The sequence below is a fragment of the Ovis aries genome, chromosome 2 (genome assembly GCF_016772045.2).
Source record: "Ovis aries strain OAR_USU_Benz2616 breed Rambouillet chromosome 2, ARS-UI_Ramb_v3.0, whole genome shotgun sequence".
In the NCBI taxonomy this organism is placed as follows: domain Eukaryota; kingdom Metazoa; phylum Chordata; class Mammalia; order Artiodactyla; family Bovidae; genus Ovis; species Ovis aries.
In genome coordinates this window covers 114,992,640-115,016,513 of record NC_056055.1, presented here as the reverse complement: position 1 = coordinate 115,016,513, position 23,874 = coordinate 114,992,640, and the positions used below count along the sequence as shown (strand labels likewise).

At 47.2% G+C, this 23,874-nt stretch overlaps 1 long non-coding RNA gene across 1 annotated transcript; it reads right to left on the bottom strand.

Annotated features, from left to right (window-relative positions):
• Positions 1 to 10,156: 10,156 nt before the first annotated feature.
• LOC105608693 (uncharacterized) lies at positions 10,157 to 19,419 on the bottom strand. The gene is made up of 3 exons (XR_001030249.4): positions 11,908 to 19,419; positions 11,286 to 11,516; positions 10,157 to 10,417 (listed from the first exon to the last, which is right to left on the bottom strand). It is a non-coding gene; the product is annotated as an uncharacterized LOC105608693 (long non-coding RNA).
• Positions 19,420 to 23,874: the final 4,455 nt, after the last annotated feature.

Below are 23,874 nucleotides of genomic sequence, written 5' to 3'. Positions count from 1 at the left end.
AACTGTTGCTTCTTGACCTGCATACAGATTTCTCAAGAGGCAGGTCAGATGGTCTGGTATTCCCATCTCTTTCAGAATTTTCCACAGTTTATTGTGATCCACACAGTCAAAGGCTTTGGCATAGTCAATAAAGCAGAAACAGATGTTTTTCTGGAAATCTCTTGTTTTTTTGATGATCCAGTGGATGTTGGCAATTTGATCTCTGGTTCCTCTGCCTTTTCTAAAACCAGCTTGAACATATCGCAGTTCACTGTTCACATACTGTTGAAGCCTGGCTTGGAGAATTTTGAGCATTACTTTACTAGCATGTGAGATGAGTGCAACTGTGCAGTAATTTGAGCATTCTTTGGCATTGCCTTTCTTTGGGATTGGAATGAAAACTGACCTTTTCCAGTCCTGTGGCCACTGCTGTTTTCCAAATTTGCTGGCATGTTGAGGGCTGCACCCTTATAGCATGATCTTTTAGGATTTTTAATAGCTCAGCTGGAATTCCATCACTTTCACTAGCTTTGTTCGTTCGTAGTGATGCTTCCTAAGGCCCACTTAACTTCACATTCCAGGATGTCTAGCTCTAGGTGAGTGATCACACCATCATGATTATCTGGATCATGAAGATCTTTTTTGTATAGTTATTCTGTGTATTCTTGCCACCTCTTCTTAATATCTTCTGCTTCTGTTAGGCCCATACAATTGTTCTCCTTTATTGAGCCCATCTTTGCATGAAATATTCCCTTGGTATCTCTAATTTTCTTGAAGAGATCTCTAGTCTTTCCCATTCTATTGTGTTCCTCAGTTTCTTTGCACTGATCACTGAGGAAGGCTTTCTTATCTCTCCTTGCTATTCTTTGGAACTCTGCATTCAAATGGGTATATCTTTCCTTTTGTCCTTTGCTTTTCACTTCTCTTCTTTTCACAGCTATTTGTAAGGCCTCCTCAGACAGCCATTTTGCTTTGTTGCTTTTCTTTTTCTTGGGGATGGTCTTGATCCCTGTCTCCTATACAATACCACGAACCTCCATCCATAGTTCATCAGGCATTCTGTCTATCAGATCTAGTCCCTTCCACTGTATAATCTTAAGAGACTTTATTTAGGTCACACCTAAATTGGCTTAGCCTCTCACATAAGCACTTGTCTCAGACAGCAGCCCACAGGGTCACAAGTAAATATAAGTTACTTGCAGGACTGCCCCTAAGGCAGAAGACAGATGGGTCCCAGATTGAGCAGGTGGAGTCTGTCCCCTGTGGACAGATACTCCAAGATGGAGATAATGGCAAGAATGAGAAGGAGCTGAGTCCTGCCCAGGTCAGATATAAAGAGACCACATATTTCTCATTCTCAAGTTCAAGGAGACCTTCCTGATTACACAAGTACAGAAAGTTTCCTCTGGGATCAGAAATGGAGGATGCACCACTGCTTAGTAGGTAGTGTCAGTCTACTCATAGGCCTCTCCTAGGATCCATCTTGGCTAAGAGATGCATGCATACATTGGAGAACCCTGAGATAAACCAAATATGGGCCCAGAACAAGGCAAAAAAAAGCAAGATGACTGGCCAGAGGAAACTTGGAAGAAATGCCCCATATAAGTGATTTAAACTACTGCAAGGGTGCCACTCTCTCTCTCTCTCTGGGCCTGCGCATGTATGCCTATTCACATGTACACTTTTCCTCCTAATAACCATTTTTACTTGTTTAACCACTTTCCATTTCTTTGCTGAAATTCATTTCTGTGAACAGACAAGCCAGGGCCTTGTCACTGGCCACTGGCCCTCATGGTCTAGTGGCTAGGATTCAGTGCTCTTGCTGTAGAAGCCTGACTTCAATCTCTGGCTGGAGTACTGAGATCCTGCTTCAAGTCACTGCAGACCAAGGTCACCCAAGATCACCTCAGTGACCCTTGGATCAACAGTCTCCCCCCACCTCCAAGGGCTTCCCTTTGTTGGCCTCTTGGGATAAGACCCAGTAGAGCTTTACCAAAACTCCACTCTGGTTCAGACTGAGCAATCCAGACAGCCCAGAAACAAGAAAACACCCTGCCACAGACTCGAGCAAAGGCATGTGCCTGAGGCTTAATCTCACTGTCTGTCTGCACTCTACCTGGACCTCCCTATGTGCCCACTCCCAACCCAGGCCTGCTACGAACATCCTCCAGGACTGGAAGTAACAACTTTCTATTGCACTTCCTCTGCTGCTTTATTGTTGAATCTCAGCTTGCCCTCCAGCAGCCTGTGCTCCACTTAAGGAAATTTAATCTAACATTGTCAGCAAAATAGGAGGATGCCTCATGAAGACCTCGCATATTACTCAGGAGGCCTTGGAGGGTCTTCCACAATGGCCTCCTGAGAAGGAACCATTCATCCAGACTCCCAGGTTTTATAGCTTCAAAGCGGCTTACAACCCCAAGGACAGTCCTCAGGGGGCAGGCCACACAACCCACCTCACAGAGCAGGCTCTTGGCTCCTGGTCCTGGAGCCCTCATGTCACCAAGGTTAGGAGAAAGCACCTGGGGTGGTTCTAACCAGTGGAGGGCCTTATGTTGGCACCTCTGCCAATCGGGATCCCCAACACTCTTATATCTGGGCCGTCCTGGTGCAAGTTCGTCTCCTTAAAATAAGCCATTGCTTCACCCCAGACTCCAGTCTCAAAGGCCCAGACAGACGCCTCAAAAGGCATGTATTAGAGGCCTTCAGAGAGTCGTGCAGGCCCCTCTGCTGTAAGCACTTCCCAATCTGCAGCCCCCCGGAGCATTCCCCTGGGAATGTCAGGGATGGTCCCTCATTTAGAACTCCGGTGGTCCACTGGGACAACGGCCATCATCACCAGACTATTCTGGCTCAGTCACAATGATTTCATAGTGACTCTAAATCCTCCAAGAGAACCTCATACAGCCTAGAAGGCATAGCAGGTAAAACTGGAAAGGGAGTGCCAGTGAAGCTGGGTGTTTCTATCGGCACCATATTTCTAAAATAGTTTCCAGTGGTGGGAGCCACCTCTGGCTCTCTTTTCCTATTAACTCAACCAGAGACATACTTGGAATAAACCTAAATCCCTGGACTTCCTCATCAGTTCAGTCATGTCCGACTCTTTGCAACCCCATGAATTGCATCACGCCAGGCCTCCCTGTCCATCACCATCTCCCGGAGTTCACTCAGACTCACGTCCATCAAATCAGTGATGCCATCCAACCATCTCCTCCTCTGTCATCCCCTTCTCCTCCTGCCCCCAATCCCTCCCAGCATCAGTCTTTTCCAATGAGTCAACTCTTCTCATGAGATGGCCAAAGTACTGGAGCTTCAGCTTTAGCATCATTCCTTCCAAAGAAATCCCAGGGTTGATCTCCTTCAGAATGGACTGGTTGGATCTCCTTGCAGTCCAAGGGACTCTCAAGAGTCTTCTCCAACACCACAGTTCAAAAGCATCAATTCTTCGTCGCTCAGCCTTCTTCTGAAGAAGGACTTCTTCATAGGAGCTGCCAAACGGGAGCCTTTCCAACTGCCTCCTCCAGTACAAACAGTAAATGCATCACAATATAGGCTAAAATAAGGTGCAGATGACCTTGGCCCATCATTAGAGATAAGTTTGATATTAGGTCATAAGGCCATCATCTCACCCTGTAATAGCCTATCTTGCCAGAGTCAAAACTGACCATCAGTGAAGGAGATTAATAATTGATTAATGATACTCTTAAATGCACAAGTTCCCACCATTAAGGTCCTCATGCCCAGCATCTTAGAGATAGTAGATGTTGTCCAGAAGATTCTAGGTTCCAACTTTGCTGCCCTAGATCTAGCCAGCATGATCTGCTTGGTCTTGATAACCGAAGACTCACAGCCTCAAACTGCCTTCAATTTCAAGGGTGTCCACCATACCTTACTTGGGTGCCCATGGTTTTCTTGATCTGAATTCACTTAGAATAACCCACTCCTCCTTTTTGCATTATATAGACAGCATTCTACCATGGGGGCCTCATTAGGATGCCATCTGAGAAGGCTTGTACCTAATTACACAATATTTACAGCAGAGAAGATGAACCATTGCTGCCGTAAGATCCAAAGACCACCACTTTGTTTGTCAAGCTTCTGGGCAAAGAGTCATCAGCAGGCTGTAAAATTCCTCTTGTTAAAAAATGTCAGCTCCTCACAATCAAGGCTCCAGCACACTATAACAGATATGGCATGTATTAGAGGAAACACCTCTCCACACCTACCCATTCAACTTAGGTTATTTGTGCCATGACACAAAAATTAGCTTCTTTCCACCAGAATTCGGCTAACTGCTTTATGATGGGCCAGCCAGCCACACAGCAGACCCTGGCCTTAGTCCCTCTGGCCCAGACGGCTGAGCTGAATCACTGGTGACATCTGACTACTCCTCTTAGAGTCTGGCTAAGCACAGTTCCACAGAGCTTTGCATGGGGCTCTGGATGAAATGTCCAGCCAGACAGCAGCCACTTCGGTGACAAATCTCAGAGCCTACTGGGCTTGACGCACAACTCCCCACTCAAACAAGACTCTGGAAGGCTCCCATGTGGGGATGCATGTCTCAGGGTGACAAACTGTATCATAATAGCAAATTGACTTTGTTGGGCCGCTGCTGCCCTCTGCTGGAACTAGAAGGTGTGCACCCACCATCAGAGATACCTTGCCTGGACTTCTGCTGGCTACACCAAGTCACCTTCTTAATCAGGTATGTGCTCACCCTCTTTGGCCCACCAGACATGATAGATTCACATCAGTGTACCCATTTCACCAAGTTGTTCAGCCAGAGGCTCTAGATTGTGGAATCTTGTGAAATTTCCACCTGGCTGACCAGCCCCAAGCAGCTGAAACACGTGCCCCTCACGCTTTCAGACAATAGGTCATCCCTCATATGGACAGAAATTTTACCCCAGATTCTAACCCTGCTCAATGTGTGGGCCTCAGGTCTCCAAACTCCCAACCAATAACCAGTCAACAAAGACTCCTCTACGATTATTTACAGGGACCACCACCTCTTTGACATCAGAGAGGATGTCATTTATATTTGCTCACCAGATGAATACTCCCCTTATATCACGATTTTTCTATCGTCTTACCATCTTCTATGAGCTGGCAACCCAACTGAACTTGGATTATGTGATACGATCCCCTTATAATAGAAAGCCAAGGGGACAAACCCTACTGATTTGCTTAGAGACTGTGATTATACAGATTTCCTTGGCCCACATGGTGGCCTAGCGCCAGCCACAAAGCAGGCTAAGGCTACCAACTTTGCCTCACCATTTGGGTTATAAGTGAAAGTTGTTCAGTCGTGTCCGACTCTTTGAGACCCCATGGACTATACAGTCCATGGAATTCTCCAGGCCAGAATACTGGAGTGGGTAGCCTATCCCTTCTTCCCAATCCAGGAATTGAACTGGGGTCTCCTGCATTGCAGGCAGATTCTTTACCAACTGAGCTATCAGGGAAGCCCTGTATTATAAAGCCTGGCTAATTAAGCCAAATTCATCACAAATTTTGCAGGATAGTGATATTATGGCTTCAGGACAAACAGCAGAATTGTGTGAGTCTCAGAACATGGGAAAAAGTTTCTCCATCCAGTGGATGGCAATCACACTATGAAATGAAACCCAAACCCAAACCCTGGAATCTAGCAACCTCTGCCCTGCCCTAGAGGAAGAGGGAAGAAACATCTTGCCCCAAAGCAACAACACTTGGCCTTTGGTGTTCAGTCCCCAAAGGAGGTCTCCTGGACACTAACCCAATTCAGATGTTCTCCTTGGGTGGCTCCTACCATTACCATGTACAACCTGGGTAACAGGGATGCCAGTAGACCGCTCTGGCCAAACCCTGTGTCAGGTAATGTGCTGGAACAAAATAGGGTGACTAGCAGGCATGGACACTGACCAAGAGAACACCACCCTCTGTATTTAGAGGTGCCAACAGAAGTGATGCTTGAAAGAGTTGCTCCCTCCTTATAACAAGCCTCAAATTATATCTCAGACAGGATGGCTGAGATATAATTGGTTACCCTCCCAGGGTAACCGAGGCAGATCCATCTGGCTGACAGGTTTGTGCTTTAATGGTTTTATAGTCTGAACAGGGCTAACTCTGGATTGTAAATCTGTCATCCGCAAAATGTCACTACAGTAGACCAGAATCTATATGCATTGCAGGTGGAGTCCCCACAAAGCTTGGTCATGGACATCACATGCTCTTTTGTAAGGGGCACCCCTGAAGACCTGCTGAAGGAGCAAGAGAGCCTGCACTTGTGGGGCTTCCTGACCCAGGCCTCCAGCACTCACATGCAGTCACCCTGACCTTTCATGACTCTCCACCTGGGAAGACTCCTCCCCAGTCAGCTCCGATTACCCCCAAGCAGACCAGTGCCCCAGACAACCTGGCCCTGGCCCAAGAGCTCGCTTTGTGAGGCGGCTGTACCAAGGCTTTCCAGAAGGGACCCTCCATTCTGCTCAGCATCCCTGTGTGCTGGCCTCCTCCCTGGATGACTGGGCCTTCCCGTTTTACAGATAGGCTTTTTGTGGACATGATGTTGGTCTGGTTGTGTTCATCATCTTTAGCCAGCGCCCTTCCCTGGCCTCTTCTTAGGCAGAGGTAAACTGACACCATATCATCACCACACACCAAGAATTTGCCACTCGGACTTTCACAGACACTGCTTATAAGGGCCAGCCGGGCACTAGCACTCTAGTCACCACCAGAAGCTGTGGGCAGAAAGTATGGCCCCCAGCAAACTATGGAGTCACCTAGGAGGTTCCTGTACCACCAGGGAACTCGGTAAGCTGCTGTGGGAGACACCGCATCACTCCAGTGCCCTCACCAGCTTCTGAGAGTTCTGGGGTCCTCAGAGGTCTGCCTCCATGTGCAGTTCAGATCCACCCACCCCTGCTCCTCCACTGCTGTCTGAGGCATTTAATCAGATTTCCATAGAAACAGTGGCCAAATTCTAGCCTTGGACTTCTGTCTGCAGCTGAATCAACCTTCCAGTCATTGGATTAATCTTTTCATGTGTTGAACCATTTTTGCCTTTTCATTCCGGTTATTTCCACTCCTGCTCCTTGTTTTCTGTCAAGTGGAGGAGGGTGTCTTATTAGTGACTCATCCAACTTTGACTAAGAAATTTGGGGGAAAATAAGAAGGGCAAAGAAACACTCATCCTTAAATCTACTGTGTGCCCTGCAGATTCTTGGAAGGGAAAATGAATTACATGTAGAAGGGAGCATGCTACAGATGCTACCGGCCTCTGGGCTCCATCCCTCAGACCCACACTCAGTGCATTGTGCTCCTCCGCCTCATGACTGGGCCATTGCTTTGACAGATGGGGTTCCAGCAGATGCGTCACCCATGTTGACATGGTCAGGCATCCAACTGCACTTCTAGCAGGACTTTGCATCTCTGCTGCCTCCCAGCCTTGGAGCTTAGCCATCCTAGCCAACCCACAGGCCTGAGAGCAAGAAATACATGCTGGTGGCTGTAAAAACATGGAGGTATTATCAATGCATGTTACAGAGCAAAACCTGACTGGGGTGGAGAGCAGTTTCTCCACTACATGAGTTCATCATCATGTCCCAGCGTGGCGACCACAAGTCCCCATACAGCCTGAGGCCAGCAGAGGCATGTGCAGTGAGAGCTTTGACAAGGGGACATTGAGTGGAAGACTGGGCAGAAGTGTGAGCAGGTGGGTGCGGTGAGGAGCAGTGAACCCGAGACAGGAGGTGTGCGCCTGCATGTGAAGGACACAGGAGAAGGGCCAGGGTGACAGCAGGAACAGGGGCAAACAACCAGGAGTCGATCCAGAGGAGCCTTAGGGAGTCCCTGGAGGGCAGGAAGTGTCCGAGATCCCAAGGGTCTCCCCACAGACAGGCGGCAGGCAGTAGCAGGACCCAAATAGAACCCGGTGCCCTGGGCCAGGCCAATGGTAAGGAAGGGGGTTCAGCTAGGCCTAGAATCCATCTTGAAGACAGAGGTAAATGCCTTTGCTGTAAGACAAAGAGGGCTGGACAGGAAAGAGAGGGATGAAAGGTGCCAAGGTCTGAAGAGGGGTGTGAAAGAGAGCCTAGCTGCCTTCCACTGGAGGATCTAAGCCTTCCCTTGGAGAAGACAGTGGGATTTGGTGTTCCCTCACTGGGCAGTGACTGAGAGAGCACCCCACAAACCATCGCCACCCTCAGGTGCTTGCCGACAGTGCCCAGGCTAAGGCAGATGCATGCGTGTCCCCAAGCCCAAGAATATTAATCTACTCCATCTTCCTGGAAAGCTGCTGGATTCTGCTAACACAGCAAGGACAGCCCAGGAGGACATGGCCAAAGTCACTTTCTTTTCTCATAATCACTACGGCTCATTCCCTCCAGGCAAATATGAGCCAGAAACACCAGTACATGCCCCTTGGAGATCCTAAAAATCAGTCTCTATCACCCAAAACACCGTGGTGTGTTCATTGTGTGCCCCTAACTTTGTCGTTCATTCCACAGCCAACATTCCAGAAGCTTGTATATTACCTGGACAGGCACATAAAAATGGGACCTCAGGTCACATCAGTTCAGAAAGGTCCTAACTCGCGTTGTGCGCAGAGAAGGCCACACAGTGCAGCAGGTACAGCACAAGAAAATGCTGTAAGTGCAGAGCCTTTAAGGAGAACTAGGACACACACTCAGATCCTGTGACTTCGATAAGCTGCTTAATCTCTCTGATCCTCAGATTATTCAAGTGGGAAAAGCATAAGAGAGCCCATTTCACAGGTACTGGTGAAATTTGATGAATCATATGTGAAACTCCAGCCCATCCCATTCAGTCCCCACCACAAAAACAGCCTTCACAGAGTGGTCAGGACATCTGATGACAGGCAGAGAGGAAACAATGGGCCCAGAGGATGGAGTGAATGAGCCAGATTCTCCAGGACATCTGCAAGGCCCAAAGGACATCACAATAACATAGTAGGGTCTGCTCCCTAACCACAGACAGCAGATAAGCAGCAGCCGGTGACCACAGCGAGCTGCTCTTATTCACAATTACTTTCTAAGTGCGCATCAATCACCTCCTTTATTCCTCCAGCAACTTCAGGAGGAAAGTGCCAGCGATCACAGCTGCAAAACTCATGGCTGTGGCTCAGCCTCATGGCCCCACATTCAGGCAACAGAGGGCCCATGTGCAGCTCGGGGTCCCCATACTCTACAGCCAGGCTCCCCACTTCCTGGGCAAACTCTCAGACAGCACCAGGACCCAAGGCACTGATTGAACCCCTAGCTAACTCTCACCTGGGTCAGGCTGACACCTGACCTCTTCTAGACCTGGGTCCTCTGTGAGAGGAAGAGGATCATAGCCTGGCACTGCCAAGGTGTCCTAGAGGAAGGATCAGTGCATGGAGAAGGTGCCAAAAGCCTCCAGGTAATCCTGGACCCCTCCATTCAGAACACATCATGGGCCTTCTAGCTGCGGCGGTTTAGCACTGGCACAGCCTGGCCCCTCCATCTCCGCCTGGCTCCCACCTCCACCCCCACGGAGCATTCCTCCCCACCAGCACAGTGGGCCCCTCCTCAGCAGCGAGTGCCTGAGCCCCACTCTCCCCCTGCTGTCTCACGCTTGTCAGGAAGGACTATTTACCATGGTGGGAAGAATTCTTCAGTCAAGCTGCCATCCTTCAACAATATTTATGAGGCTGTCACAAGGTGAAACAGAAATATTCACGAATATAAGAGGGCCTGCCTCCTGATACCCATATATTATAGTAAGCTATGGGTGCAGACAGTTTTGGCTACACAGAAGAAAAATGACTCTGGCATGATTATTAAACTCATGAAGCAAGTCTTTCCACATTTATCCACAAATGGAGCCTCAAAGTTATCCCAACAAAAGGTGCTCTACAGTGCCTGAATCCACCCCATGGTATCTACCCTACGTGTCATACAAGGTCCTCCCGTGTTCCCAGCAGCCAGCTCCACGGGGGCCAGCAGGGCAGCAAGGGGGAGGGGAAGAGGACAAACAGAGGGAATGCCAATATGGGCCCGCCAAGGGCACTGACTTTCCACACCAAATCAATGCTGCCTGTTCTGCTGCTCAATGAAATGTTGCTGCTGCGAGCCATGGGTTACATCGTGATTTGTGACCTCCAGAGGACAGGATTTTGATCCAGGGTCAGAGGCGAGGCTTGACCACTTGGAGCTTTTTGTGTAGCAAAGTTTTATTGAAGTATAATAGAGATAGGGAAAGCTTCTGACATAGACATCAGAAGAGGACAGAAAGAGTGCCCCCTTGCTAGTTTTTAGCAAGGCATTTTATGTCTGTTAGCAAGCTGCTAATCAGATAAGAGAGACTCCTCAAGGCTGAGCGACTTTCACGAGGTCGCTCTCCCGAGCTGTGTCATCCCCGGCCATAAAATGATTGACATGAATACTGGTTTATTGAGCCATTATCAGTCCAAGGGCTGAGAAAAGAAAAAAAAAAAAGTTAGTCTTAGGCAGAGCTAGTTTCGTCAACAGAGAACGGGTTGGGGGGCGGGGGTGGGGGGCGGGAATGTCTGCCACTTGCAGTTTATTTCCTCCTGCCACTTGGGGACCTCTGGCCTTCCTACCTGTTACCCTCTCATTTCCCCTTTTCTTTTAGGAGAATTATGTTGCCTAGGGGAAGGGGCAGCGTTCTCATTCCACAATCACTTCTGAGCTGATAAGGAGCATCATCCCTAAATTGGTGAGGCAACATATTCCCCTCACCCTCATATTGGTAGTCTCTGGTCCAAAGGCCCCAGGTAGTAGCTGGAGGAAGCTGTGGCACTCAGTAGGAGTTTGGACAACCTTTTGTAACTTAAAAGCCTTGATGCAGCTATAAGCAAATCAAGCTACACAGTTACAGATGCAGGGAGCAAACAGCAAGAACAGAACAATCAGAATTATTACAATTAAGATACTTCTCCACCATGCGGAGCTAGTTAACATCTCCCAAAGTGAAGGGACTGAGACTTCAGGAGTATCCATAGCCTGGATCATCATGTTCATGTGTTCAGTAAAGTGAGTAACATTAGTGCTCATATCTGGTATATATGTACAGCATCGGGTATGAATAATGGCACAAGTTCCTCCTTGTGCAGCTCTTAGAATATCTAAGGCCAATCTGTTTCGTAAAACCACCTTTCTAATTTGTATTTGTTCAGCGTTAAGGGCTGAAACAACTTTTTGAGAATCTTGTAAGGTTTGTTGAGTAAAGGTAGGCAGAGGATCAACTCGTAGCATAACGTCTGTAGTTCCCAGAGAGGGAAGGAATATTGCAGCCAAATAATCAACCAGTAAAATACAGACCTTATCCAATGAGTTCCAAGTTGTGGCAAATCAGCAGGCTTCTTTGGAAGCTCTGAAAATATGAAGCCATGAGTAAAAGCTGGACCTAGGGTGCATCTCCCTATCCAGCTACGGTGAAGCCACGCCCATAGGCAAGAGTCACATATCCAATAGGCCCAGTTTGAAGCAAGCCAGCATGACTGAGGGATCCAGTCCCAATCAGTGCCTGGCCAGGCAAAAGCAGGACCTGTACTGGGGTTAGAAAACACAGGAATTATTATATTGCATATTTCATATGAGGCAAAAACCCCAGTTGTTTCCAATCATTATAATTAAGTTGTCAGCTAACTTCTGGAAATGGTTCTGTTTGCTCCCAGCATATAGGGTCACTAGATATTAGGCACCCCTTTTCAGGAGCTAGCCATATGACGTCATCCCATATTTGATAAGCATCAGGTAAAAAACCTGACCCGTAAATCTAGACCCATTTGTCTTCTTAAGTACAGCAAAATAGTCATTAAACCAAGACAAAGTATAATCAAAGTTAAAAGTTACAATATGTCCATAGTTAAGCTACAAAGTGTTTCATCAGTCCATTTTAGGATCATTAAATGTGATCAGATTAAGAAGAGGCACCACATACAATTGTTGTTGGCAAAGGTAGTCACAGACTTGGAGAAAGTCCTTCCCCTGAAGTGGAGATGCCCGCCACGGGAAGCCTTCCACTGAGGATGGGGGAAGTGCCCTGCAGATCCAGCAAGTAGACCGATTGTGGAATGCAGCATAGGAGTGAGCCCAGGACAGGAAGGCATTGCCTTGAGGGTCAAATGGCAGGCTCAGGACTTTTGGAGTTAGCAGAAGCAGACCCATACAGATTATCAGGAACATCTAAAAAGTGAAGAGTAAAATCAAAGAAAATAAAGACATAAAAATGACATGGCTTAGCCTGAGGGGTCAGGATGCCACTTTTTAATTCGAGTATGGTACACCCACGAATTAATTCCTGGCACTTTGACATTTGTGGGAGAAGAAAGAATTACCTCATAAGGGCCTTCCCAGAGGGGCTCTAGAGATTGCCCCCCCAAGGTCCCAATGTCTTTATCAGGACCTCTGTTCCTGGCTCAAACAACAGCTTGTTTGACTCAAAGGCTGAATCAGGAGTCACCTCCCAGAGTTCCCATAAAGTCTGTTGAAAAGCTGAAATTTGAGTTATATAACAAAAACTGATATTTAAGAAGCCAACTGTCTGTCATCCAAATATTAACTTTAGAGTTTAAGATTCTACTCACATCATGAGAAGTCAGTACAAGAAGATTTCACCCATTAGTAAACTAAAGAGCTTTAGGCACTATTAAAGCAATAAAAGCAATTACTCTTAGACGATGTGGCATCCAATTTTCTACTCAGGTATCCTATACATTTCTGGTGAGGCCCTTGGGGTTGTGTCATAACTCCCAAGGCCATACTTTTTCTTTCAGTGACAAACAAATTAAGCTCTGACACTGTGGGCAAGCTCAAAGCAGGAGTTTGCAAGAGAGCAATTTGAAGAGCCTTAAGTGTCTTTTGAGTATCTCAAGACCAAATCAGTTTGTCAGTTTGGGTTTGCTGAGTTTCAGTTATAAGTTTATATAAAGGCCAGGCAAGTTCCACATGACCTGGAATCCAAATGCAGCCGTAGCCTGTGATGCCCAAAAATCTTCTCAATTGTCTTAAAGTAATAGGTAAGGGATGATTTAGCATAGGCTTACTTCTCTGGGGCCTATGGCCCTCATCCCTTTAGCTATGATTAGGCCTTCAAATCAATGACTGAAAAATATTTGGCTCATTCAGAATTTCGGATAATAGATATACCTCACATCCTTTCAAGTAAGGTCATAAAGAAGAGTAGCACCCTTAAAGGCTCTAATATATTTTTCTGGGTCCTCCAAACAGTCTCCCAGGTCCTCCTTAATTCTCTGTATTTCTTGATAAGAAAAGGGCTTATTAACTCTCATCAATTGATTGTTTTTCCCGGTGGGTGCTTCATGGAGAGGCAACAGCTTCTGTAGCTGCTCCTCAGCCCCTCTGGCTGCCCTTCGCATATGATCCCAGGAATAGATTGGAGAAATCTGTTTTTCCTTATCTGTCTGTCTCCTGTCCTCCATCTCAACCTGTATTTCACCCTTCGTTTTACCTGTCTGAGCTTCCCTTACTTCATTGATCTGAGTTTCACTTGAATCCTGTGTAGTCCAAAGTCATACTGAGACAGGAATTTGAATCTCTACTGACGCTGGAGCAGTTTGAATTTCAGTTTGAGTTTCTACCAAGAACAAGGACACCGTCCCCTGAGGGGTGCCCTGACTCTCAGTTTGCTCAGATGGAAGCCCTGGATATGGGGGCAAAGTAGGAGGACAGGAGGGAGCTGAAGGTTTCACACCCGAACCTATACCCTTAGGACAGAAGTCTGGCATGTCACACAGAGAGAAAAAAAGGTAACACCTATGCCATTTCTACCCATTTCCCTTATTTTCTATAGAACCGGTCTAATTGTAAGACAGTATTGTAATTAAGAGACCCTCCAACTAGCCATTGTTCGCTGTCCTCCAATGGAGACTGTGGCCATGCAGTATCACATAGGAAGTTCAGGCGTGTCTTCTTGAAGCTCTGGGGGTCAAATCTATCCCAGTTTCTCAGGATGCAGTTCAAAGGAGTGAGGCTTGAATTCTTAGCTCCCATCAGTAAGAGAGAAAAAGCAGCGTCCAGCAGCCTTTTCTACCGGAGGCATCCCTCCCTGCTCTAGATGGGGGTGGAGACAGGTCTTCCACCTAAGCTTCCTTCCCTGGCCAGAGTCAACCTATCTCTTACCAAAGCAGATGTTCACTACCATCCCTTCCTGTTCTATCACCAAGGTGGGCTGGAGATGCACCAGGCGTTAGACCTGGTGGCCTCCCAGATTGATGTCCTGTTCCTCACCATTAAAACTTTGCCTGATTTCTGCTCCTCCTCTGATGCCACCCTGGGTGCAACAGAGTAGCTTTCCAGAATGCCTCTCAAGCTAAGACCACCAGGGGAAACATCTGTCTCCTGCACGGCTGTGCACAGGCCTGAGTATATTCCTGACCATAATAGAACTATACAGTGAAGTCGCTCAGTCGTGTCCAGCTCTTTGTGACCCCATGGACTGTAGCCTACCAGGCTCCTCTGTCCATGGGATTTTCCAGGCAATAGTCCTGGAGTGGATTGCCATTTCCTTCTCCAGGGGATCTTCCCAACCAAGGGATTGAACCCAGGTCTCCCACATTGTAGACAGATGCTTTACCGTCTGAGCCACCAGGGAAGTCCGATAGAACTGGCAAATCATAAAAGGATGAACATAAAAGCCAAGATGTCCCTTTTGAGTGTCACCACACCAGTATATGTGATAGCAAAAGAGGTGGTGAAGGGCTGGCCAGCAAGGAAAAAGTGATTTTTGTCCTCGAGCTATATAGCTGGCCAGCAAGGAAAAAGTGATTTTTGTCCTCGAGCTATTAGGGCCAATTCTTCCAAAGCCACAAGAGAGCCGCCTCTGGTCCACTAAGAGCTAGCTTTACCAAAGGAAGCATTACCACTGCACCTCCAATCTGACCAGATCCTGGGATTCCAGATCTGTGTCCTCAAAACCTCTGTGTCCTCAAAAGCACTAGTCACCAGCAGTGCTTCTATCCACATAGATCAGAGGCACAGCTATAATAAAGACTCACTTTCAGGTCGCTAGCCCCTGAGGCAGGCAGCTAAGAGAACACCTTATAGCCTGAGAGATGTTCTTAGAACTAGAGCTCCACCTAGCTACCAAATGTGCTCTTGTCTGTTGCTGCTGCTGCTAAGTCGCTTGAGTCATGTCCGACTCTGTGCGACCCCATAGACGGCAGCCCACCAGGCTCCCCCATCCCTGGGATTCTCCAGGCAAGAACACTGGAGTGGGTTGCCATTTCCTTCTCCAATGCATGAAAGCGAAAAGTGAAAAGTGAAAGTGAAGTCGCTCAGTCGTGTCCGACTTTTCATGACCCCATGGACCGCAGCCTTCTAGGCTCCTCCGTCCCTGGGATTTTCCAGGCAAGAGCACTGGAGTTGGGTATTGCACAATAAAACAACCAACAACACAGAACTGCAAGTCCCTTGAAAGTCTGTGATCTGACAGGTTTGGTTATTAGTTCTAATTCCTCAGGCAGTTACAAAATGGCCAAAGAGACCAGGAAAAGGTGACCGAGAAAGGAATGTTTTGTCCACATGAATCACCCATGTCTGACCATTCCTCTCACAGGGACATTGGGTGCCTCTTGGTATTGGCAGGTTGGTATAAACCCCCAACAAGTCTCCCCTTGGGGGCTGCCTTCAGTCACTACGAGGCACCGCAAAACTGCAGAGCAGGGTTCAACACTCACTTCGTGAAACACTATTTTTAAGTCTGTTAGCAAGCTGTTAATCAGATAAGAGGGACTCCTCAAGGCTGAGGGAGTTTCACTAGGCCCCTCTCCTACAATATGTGTTTTTGAGATAGGATGGCACAAGGTGTGTCGTCCCCAGCCATAAGATGATTGACATGAATCCTGGTTTGTTGAGCCATTATCAGCCCAAAATTTGAGGAAAAAAAAAAACCAAAACAAAACAGGTTAGTCTCAGGCAGAATTGGTTTCATCAACAGAGAAGGGGGTGAAAAAACATCTGCCATTTGCAGTTTATTTCCTCCTGCCACTTGGGGACCTCTGGCCTTCCTACCTGTTAGCCTCTCACCAAACAGTGCCCGGAGGCTCAGACAGAAGTGATGCAGGGGACTGGCTGGCAGCCTGCTTGTGAAGCCCACAGTGCTCCAGGCACTTTAAGTGGTAGACTTCTTTTCCAAACGAAGATTTAAAAGGAAGTACCACATATGAACCAGGAATGAGTGACACAGATCTGGATACAGTGGGTGAGGGGACTCAGAGTCCAGCCCCCTCTGCTTTCCCTGCCCGCCTCCAGCCAGCACAGGGACCCCAAGGCAGAAATCCGCAGAGAAAACACTGCTCCTGTCCCCTGCCTCAAGCCCGCTGTCAGTTGCAGTACAATCTGGAGCTCTGTGAACTGCACAGCCTAAGGCTGGTCCCAGGAAACCAGCTGCATCTCTTGTGGAAGGCGGTAGCCAGGGCCCTGTCCACACAGCACACAGGGCACCTGCTCAGCCTTTATCCCTGGGACACTGTGACCCATGCCCAGGGCCCCCAGGGAGGCAGACATCAGTCCAACCCATCTCCACCTGAAGCCTGCTGGCCCCACAGCAACAGACCAGGTTTCCCATCTCTCAAAGAGGTCTATTTTTACTAAAGACATAAAAGCAGAAATGTAATCTGCCATCACAATATTGTTATAATCTCTGATTTGAGTTCAACTCCTTTGTCTCTCCCACCTGACCCATAAAGAAAAGAGGTGGTCAAGGCCACACTCAGTACAGCATGGAGGTCCCAGGACAGGACTCCTGTGCTGGGCAAGCAGCAACCCCGTGCCGGGCTCTCACCTGCCCTCAGGACCGCCCCCAGCCTTGGCCTCAGTTATAACAAACGAACGCCTGCAAACAAGCCTTGTGCAGGGATGAAGGGGAACCATATGAAGGCTGAAGGAGCCTTGGCCTTGCAGGGATTCTGTCTAATTCTCAGTAGACAAGGAAATATGAAGGCCACTATCTCAGACCAAGCCCTGCGTAGATGCCAGCTCAAGACACTGCACCCCAGGCCCCACCACAAAAACAAATTCCAGACATTTTACCTTTTTCCTTTGACCAGAAGGAACACACACATTGTGTGTGCGGAGCCCCTCATCCTGGCCCGTCTTATTTCCTTCACCAACAGGTCTTATCTGCTTGTTTGTTGTTACCATTGGGCTCTCAGTAAGGAGCCCTGGATCTTCCCAGCATGTGAAGACGGTCAAAGCCCAGCAGCTGAGTGACAGATGAGGCTGGGTCCTGGGAGAGAGGGGTGCACCCTCCATGTGGCCCAGGACTGTGCGCAGGCTGCCCCTGTCATAGCAGGAGCAGCCACGGGAAGACCACACAGACAAGGGGTCAGCTCCCAGGTCTCCATGCAGGACCGGACTCCCTCGGGCGAGGTGGCCCAGCAGGGGCATGGCTTCCCCACATCTCACCACGCGCTGCCTGGTGGCCCAGTGGCCAGTGCGGGATCTGGGCCCAGGTGAGAGCTGGGACATCACTCACTTCTCATGCCACCCCCACTTCATGCAAGAGAAGTACAATAATACCACCTCCCAGGGTTGGCTCCTCCCCTCTGGCCCCCTGCTGCAGCCCTCTACACCTTAGACCACCCCAGCCCAGCCCCAGTTGCCACCAGGGCTCCTGCTCTCCCCATTCCAGCAGGAACACAGTCCTTCCCATCTGTGGGCCTGAGGACACGACACGACCCTGGAGGCCACCACACCAGCTGCAGGACCACGTACCCAGTCTCAGTGGGAGGGGATTAGCCCTGCTCAGCTTCCTGTCAGGCTGCCATTTCCAGGTGCTGGGCAGCTCCTGTCAACAGCTGGCACCCCAACCCAGACCACCCAGTGCTGAGCATGTCTGCCGCTCACACGCACAGAGAAGGCTGCTCTCACTCTCACCCTAAAGGATGGCCATCAGTAGGGCAGGGCTCCCTCCCCTGGAATATAACACCCTAGTGGAGGAACAAGAAAATCAGGGGACTCAGGCTTCCTCTTTTCTGGCTTCTCTTCTCTTCTCTCCAGGGTCTATGTGAATGCTCCCTGCCAGGCATATTCCTTGATCCCTATGGAGTGACATCACAAACTGTCCGAGACAGGCAAGCAGCCTCTGCAGTGAGAGCAGAACAGGCCAAGCCCAGGGCATCAGTGGACAGGGCAGTCTCACAGCAGGGGCTCTGCCCTGCCAGTCAGTCAGGAAATCCTCAGGCTGCTTCTGTGATGAGCCAGGCCTGCCGAGGGCAGGGGGAGGGCAGTGCAGTAAACAGAAAAACCCTTGGCCCTCAGGGAGCTTACCTTCTAGTGAGACTGAACAGGCAGTAAACAAAAGATCAAGTGTGTTAAGTGGTCTTCCCTTGGAGAAAAAATACAGCAGGGAACGTGGGGACAGGGAGGGGTGCAGATGCAGACATTCTTCCATCATTGAGGCTTTCTGTGGACTCATCTCAATGAAATAATATTTTGGGGAGTCCTCTGTTGAAATAATATTTGGGGGAGTCCTCTATTTGCCACAGGCATAAATGTCCAACCAACTGGCCAGAGCATAGCCTCCCATAGTCTCAGATCAAGAGAACTGGGAAAAACAGGAACTCAGTTTATTCTATACTTAGAGAAATGCCAAAGAATGACTCTTGTCATAGGAATCTTCTAACTCCCTTTCCATTCGTAAATCAGCATCCTAAACAGCACTGCTGTAGTGAGCTGGTGACAGATGCACTAGAAACGCATTCTCCCGCATGCCCATAAACTGATTTACTGTTTCAATTAATCTGACTCTTCCTCTTCCACAATTCATGTGGCTGCTTTTTAAGTAAGTCATCTTTGGAGCTTAAATGAGCACAAGCATAAACACCAGTTAATTTATGTTTTCACTGTAGATGATTCTACATCCCTCAAGTATCTCTCAGTCCCCTCAATGGGCCAGCAGAAGGGTTCCCCCAACCAGCAATGGAGTGACAGTAGTCCCTTAACCGCTTGGCCAGTGAGAGTACCCAACATACTGTGTCTTGTCTACTTGGAGAGACCAAAATTTCAGATGCCCATATGAAAGAAAAACAATCATTTCCCCCACAGAAAAGAGTGCTGAGCCTGGGCAACCCAGAAATGGAAATAGGAGGAGGCCGAGGGAGACTTGTGGAAGGAGCAGGGAGCAAGTGGCCAGCAGCCTTGCCAGCATAGAAGGTGTGTCAGCCAGCATTGCTGACCTAAGTTCAGCTCTAGACTTCCTGTTCCCTACAGAGAAAACACTGGAAAGCCCCACCGTAACCCCTCTCTGGATCCTGGCAAGGAGATTTCATGTAGGTTAAAGAAGAAAGTCACATGGCCTGTTCCCAGCCTGGCAGGAGAGCTGGGAGGACACTGCAGAAAGGATGGAAAACCAGACTACATGAGACCAGACTACAGTGTGGAGATGCTGGGTGAAAGAGCAGGGCATCCCAGGAGCTGAGTTGGAGAGATCACTCAGACACAAACCCGCAGTCTCTAGGCTTTGTCCCTCCCTTGCCACCCCTCCCCTGCCTTCTCTGGCACTATCACCCCACCCCCAGAGGACCCGACCTCCTGGACCTTCCTTTGGCCGTCTCTTCAGTCAGCCTCTCCCTTCCCTTCATACCCTTCAGTGACTCCTCAGGGCCTCAGGATAAAGTCCCAAGTCCTCTGATGGCATTCCATGGCCTTCCTGATTTTCCTCTTGAATCTCACTCCCCATCCCCACCTGGAGGTCCATTCTCACTCAGGGGCCTGCAGTCCCCAGGACAGTCCAAGTCTCCAGGTACCTGCAGGCTAAGGCTCAAGTGACAAAACTCTTCCCACCGGTCCTGTGCCTGACAACTCAGACTTGAGTCTGACCTCAATCATGACCAGGTTTTCCACACATCTCCTGATCCTGATGCTCCCCTGGTGCTCAGCACTCCCTTGTGCTTTACCCATCAGAACCTTTCTCATCCAGTCCTGGACTCTGCTTATTTCTCTCCACTACCAGCCTGTGAACTCCCTTAGTAGAGGAATGGTGCCTCCTTACTGACTCAGTAAGACATGCAGCCACAGACGCCTGTGTAAGGGAAGACTGGATGGATGGAGGGATGGATGGAAAATATATTATAAACCATAAATACTTAAAGAGAGGGACCTAATCACTTTCAGGAAACTAAGTCTTTGAGTCTCAAAGAGCCAAAAAGTGAAATGCCATTTAATGTGTGGTGTATTAGGAGATAGCATGTTCTTTTTTAAATGTATATTTATTTAGCTTTGGCTGCTGAATAAAGTGAGTCTCAGTTGTGGCCACGGGCTTTTCATTGCAGCATGTGGGCTTTGTAGTTGCAACACACTGGCTTAGATGCCCCCACAGCATGTAGGATCTTAGTTCTCATTAAAAAGTGTGTTAGTCATTCAGTCATCTCCAACTTGCGACCCCATAGACTGTAGCCCACCAGGCTCCTCTGTCTATGGAATTCTCCAGGCAAGAATACTGGAGTGGTAGCCATTCCCTTCTCCAGAGGATCTTCTTGACCCTGGCATTGAAACAGTGTCTTCTGTATTGCAAGGATATTCTTTACTATCTGAGCCTCCAGGGAAGCCCAGACCAGGGATCAAACCTATGTCCATTGGAAGGCAGATTCTCAGCCACTGAACCACCAGGGAAGTCCCAGGAGATAATGAATTCTTTTTCAAACTCTGCCATGGACTTGCTGGTTGATTTTGGCCAAGGCGCTTCCCCACTGTGGACTCAGTCTCCCCATATAAACAAAATACTCTGATTTCCAGGTCTTATAAGATGGTGGACTAAAATAACCTCAAAACCCTTCTAATACAAAAATCAAGAAATACTCAACCGAATATTCAACCAAGAAATACTAAGAGTATAATAATTTTTAAATGCATAACTGGGCTCATAAGATATAAATGAAGGGACTTCCTTGTTGGTTCAGTGGCTGAGACTCTGTGCTCCCAATGCAGGGGGCCCAGGTTCAACACTTGCTCAGGGAACTAGATCCCACATGCTGCAACTGAAAAAAAATAAAAAATGATGCCCCAGCTAATGATCCCACATGCTACAACAAAGATCAAAGATCCTAAGTGCCAGGCACAGCCAAATAAAGAAAGAAATAGAAATAAATGAACATCTTTACATGTCAGAAACAAAAGGAACACCAAAATCTGCACCCTGAAATATATAAGCTGATGCTGTGACTGTCCAGTTAGTGGCTTGAGAGAGTTTTGGATCCAGCTGATTACAGCCTAAAGTGTTTATACCTACCCAAGACTCATGAAGATGATGTAATTCTTCTAAAGCACAGAATTTTGAAAGTTACACAAATAAAACCTCCTGAAATGAAAAATTTAATAATTCAAATTAAAAATCCAAAGGGATGGATTCAACAGCAAATTAGATATATTTGAAGAGAAAAATAGTAAAGTAGAAGAAAGAACTGAAAAAGTTAGAATAAAGATCAAAAGATGGCAAGTATGACAATAAGGTTAAGAAACATGGGGTAGAGAATATGAACGTACAACATCCACTGAACAGATGCTCCAGACGAGAGAACAGATAGAATGGAAGAGATACAATTTTTAAAAAGAAAATGGCTGAGAATTTTCTCAAATTTTTATTAAAATATGAATCTTCAGGACTTGCCTGGTGATCCAGTGGTTAAGAATCTGCCTGCCAATGCAGGGGACATGGGTTCGCTCCCTGGTTGAGGAGGATCTCACATGCCACAAGGCAAATAAGTCCATGCACCGCAATTACTAAAGTTGGTGCAGCTAGAGACTGTGCTCTATAACAAGAGAAACCACTGCAATAAGAAGCCCTTACACCTCCGCTCACCACAATAAGAGAAAGCCCACATGCAGCAATGAAGACCCAGCACAGCCATAAATAAATACATAAAATTAAAATAATAATAATATATGTGAGATATATACTGTATTATAATTATTTTTTAAATGAATCTTCAAAAAGGAACCCTCCTTACACTGATGGTGGGAATATAACTTGGTGCAGCCACTATGGAGAACAGTATGGAGAGTCCTTAAAAACCTAAAAATAGAGTTTCCATGTGATCCTACATAGTCACTCCTGGATATATCTGAAGAAAATTCTAATTTGAAAAGATGTGTGCACCCCAGTGTTCATTGCAGCAGTATTTACAATAGTCAAGACATGGAAGCAACTGAAATATCCATCAACAGATAAATGGATAGAGAAGCTCTGGTGTATATATTTGCAATGGAATGTTGTTGTGTTTTCAGTCTCTAAGTCATGTCTGACTCTTCGTGACCCCATGGACTATAGCACACAAGGCTCTTCTCTCCTCCACTATCTCCCGGAGTTTGCTCAAATTCATGTCCATTGAGTCGGTGATGTTATCTAACCAACTCATCCTCTGCTGCCCTCTTCTGCTTTTGTCTCCAATCCTTCCCAGCATCAGGGTCTTTTCCAGTGAGTTGACTCTTTGCATCAGGTGGCCAAAGTATTAGAGTTTCAGCTTCAACAACAGTCCTTCCAATGAATATTCAGGGTTGCTTTCCTTTAGAATTGACTAGTTTGATCTCCTTGTAGTCCAAGGAACTCTCAAGTCTTCATCACCACAATTTAAAAATATCAGTTCTTCAGGACTCAGCCTTCTTTATGGTTCAGCTCTCATATCTGCACATGACTACTGGGAAAACCACAGTTTTGACTTTGTTGGCAAAGTGATGTCACTGCTGTCTAGGTTTGTCATAGCTTTCCTTCCAAGGAGCAAGCATCTTCTAATATCGTTTAACAGTAGTCAATGTCCACAGTGATTTTGGAACCCAAGAAAAGAAAATCTAAACTGCCTCCATACTGCCACCCTTCTACTTGCCATGAAGAAATGGGACTGGATACCATGATCTTAGTTTTTTTAATGTTGAATTTTAATCCACCTTTTTCACTCTCCTCTTTGACCCCCACCAAGAGGCTCTTTAGTTCCCCTTCACTTTCTGCCATTAGAATGGTATTATCTGTATATCTGAGGTTGTTGATACTTCTCCCAGCAATCTTGATTCTAGCTTGTAATTCACCCAGTCCAGCATTTCACATGATGTACTCTGCATAGAAATTGAACAAACAGGGTGACAATATTCAGCCTTGTCATTTTCCTTTCCCGATTTTGAATCATTCAGATGTCTTATGTCTGGTTCTAAGTGTTGCTTCTTGACCCTCATACAGGTTTCTCAGGAGACAGGTAAGATGGTCTGTTATTCCTATCTCTTTAAGAATTTTCCCTTAGAAGAAATGGGGTAGCCCTCATAGTCAACAAAATTGTCTGAAATGGGTGCTGGCTCTGCAGCAGGGAACAAATACTTACATTGAAAATGTATGATCAACTTTTATTATTTTATTAAACATTCAGTAAGCACACTTGTTTACAACATACCAGATACTAGAGATTGTATAAATTTTTTGAAAGTGTCTGAAATGCAGTACTTGCGTATAATCTCAAAATGGAGTATTGCTGCTACTGCTGCTGCTAAGTCGCTTCAGTTGTGTCCAACTCTGTGCATCCCCATAGACGGCAGCCCACCAGGCTCACCAATCTCTCTGGGATTCTCCAGGCAAGAACCCTGGAGTGGGTTGCCATTTCCTTCTCCAATGCATGAAAGTGAAAAGTAAAAGCGAAGTCGCTCAGTCGTGTCCGACTCTTAGCGACCTCATGGACTGCAGCCTACCAGGCTCCTCCGTCGATGGGATTTTCCAGGCAAGAGTACTGGAGTGGGGTAAAATGGAGTATTACTCAACCATAAGAAAGAATGAAATAATGCCATCTGTCCCAGCATGGAAGGACCTAGAAGTTACTAGAAGTAAGCCAGAAAAAAAAAATCAGTTATATATGACATCTTAAATAAAAGTGATACAGATGAACTTATATATAAAACAGAATCAGACTCA